This window comes from Clupea harengus, chromosome 20, assembly GCF_900700415.2.
Source record: "Clupea harengus chromosome 20, Ch_v2.0.2, whole genome shotgun sequence".
Classification (NCBI taxonomy): Eukaryota; Metazoa; Chordata; class Actinopteri; order Clupeiformes; family Clupeidae; genus Clupea; species Clupea harengus.
Window position 1 is genome coordinate 829,563 of NC_045171.1, and position 2,598 is coordinate 832,160.

Consider the following 2,598-nt stretch of genomic DNA (forward strand, 5'->3'; position numbering starts at 1 on the left):
ACGCACCCGCACACACACACGCACACACACACACACACTTATATGAATACACACACACATACAAACATGCACATAAATACACATGCATAAACACACACAAGTACACATGCACCCACCCGCACACACACACACACACTCACTCATATAGACACACACACACACACTGACACTCACACACACATGCCTCTCTTCTACACTCCAGTGTGGGTGGAGGGGTCATGACTGGCATTCAAAAGCTTCACTTCCGCACACACTGACATACACACACACACTGACACACACACACACAATGACACACACACTGACACACACACACATACATAATACACACACACACTAGTGAGACGTTTACCTCTGTTGTCATCCCAGAACACACACAGCCCTGCTGTATACTTGAGAAAGAAAGACAATAGATATTACAATATGCACACACACTCACACACACACTCACTCACACACACACACACTCACACACACACACACACACTCACACACACACTCTCACACACACACACACACACCACACACACACACACACACACACACAACACACACACACACACTCACTCACACACACTCAGACACACACACTCACACACACACACACACACTCACACACACACACACACACTCACACACACACTCTCACACACACACACACACCACACACACACACACACCACACACACACACACACACACAACACACACACACACACTCACTCACACACACTCAGACACACACACTCACACACACACACACACACACTCACACACACACACTAATGACCCCTGGCTTATAGTACACTTATAGTAACCCAGGGTTAGTTTGTGTCGCTTATAGTAACCTAGGGTTAGTTTGGTTACACACATATACAGTGGGGAAAATAAGTATTTGAACCCCTGCCGATTTCGCAAGTTTGGCCACTTGCAAAGAAATGTGTGATCTATATTTGTAATGGTAGGTGTATTTTAACAGTGAGAAACAGAATATCAACAAAAAAATCCAGAAAACTGGATAACATTTATGACTTTATTTGTATTTGATGCAGAAAATAAGTATTTGAACCCCCAAGCAAACAGCAAGAATTCTGGCTCCCAATGACCAGTTATGTGCCCAAGAAGCACACAGATTAGTCCTCATTAGGCCTAACAAGGTACACCTGATCTTAACTGGTGACGTGTATAAAAGACACCTGTCCAAAGAATCATTACATTTACATTTACATTTAGTCATTTAGCAGATGCCTTTGTCCAAAGCGACGTACAAGGGAGAGAATAGTCAAGCTACGAGCAATAGAACCTGGTGTAACAATAAATAAATACTACTTTACATAAGAAATATAACAAAATGAAATAAAAAGAAAAAAGAAGTGCAGAAATGTAACTGCTGTAATTGCAAGTTACGCACTAGTCGAAGTGCCAGTTAGGACGGGAAGTGCTCTCTGAAGAGTTGGGTCTTCAAAAGCTTCTTAAAGGTAGAGAGGGACGCCCCTGCTCTGGTAGTGCTGGGTAGTTCATTCCACCAACGTGGAACTACAAATGAGAATAGTCTGGACTGCCGTACTTGCACAGACGGCAGTGCCAAACGACGCTCACTAGAAGAGCGCAGCATCCTGGGTGTAACATTTGCCCTTACAAGAGCATTTAGGTAGGTGGGAGCAGAACCAGCAAGCACTCTGTAGGCAAGCATAAGTGACTTGAACTTAATCATACTTCACACCTTCAACCTCACCACCATGGGCAAGACCAAAGAGTTGACCAAGGACGTCAGAGATCAGATTGTAGGCTGAAATGGGTAAGCAGCTTGGTGAGAAGCAGACAACTATTGGTGCGATTATTCGTAAATGGAAGCAACACCAAACAACTGTCAATCGCTGTAGGTCTGGGGCTCCATGCAAGATATCCCCTCGGTATCGGTGATCATCCGAAAGGTGCAGAATAACCCCAGAACTACACAGAGTGAGCTTGTGAATGATCTCAAGGCAGCTGGGACCACAGTCACCAAGAAAACCATTGGCAACACACTACGCCGTAATGGTTTGAAGTACTGCAGCACTCGCAAGGTCCCCCTGCTCAAGGAAGCACATGTACAGGGCCGTCTGAAGTTTGCCAATGAACACTTGAATGATTCTAAGAAGGATTGGGAGACAGGATGTGGTCAGATGAGACCAAAATCAAGCTCTTTGGCATCAACTCGATTTGTCGCATTTGGAGGGGGAAGAATGCTGAATATGACCCCAAGAACACCATCCCCACCGTCAAGCATGGAGGTGGAAAAATTATGCTTTGGGGCTGTTTCTCTGCCAAGGGTACAGGACGAATCCACTGCATCGAGGGGACTATGGATGGGGCCATGTAACGTGGAATATTGGGCTTGAACCTCATTCCCTCATTCCTTCCCATTGAAAACGCAACCTTAAGGATTTGGAGAGGATCTGCAAAGAGGAGTGGACCAAAATCCCTCCTGAGATGTGTGTAAACCTGGTGACCAACTACAAGAAAAGTCGGACGTCTGTGCTTGCCAACAAGGGTTATTCCACCAAGTACTAAGTCATGTTTTGCTAGGGGTCCAAATACTTATTTTCTGCATCCAATG

At 45.1% G+C, this 2,598-nt stretch overlaps 1 long non-coding RNA gene across 1 annotated transcript in view; it reads right to left on the bottom strand.

Moving 5' to 3' along the window:
• Positions 1-390, bottom strand: part of LOC116225141 — a 3,255-nt gene extending 2,865 nt beyond the window's left edge. Inside the window, exon 1 of the long non-coding RNA XR_004165945.1 lies at positions 353-390. This is a non-coding gene — a long non-coding RNA (uncharacterized LOC116225141). The remainder of the gene's footprint in view (positions 1-352) is intronic.
• Positions 391-2,598: the final 2,208 nt, after the last annotated feature.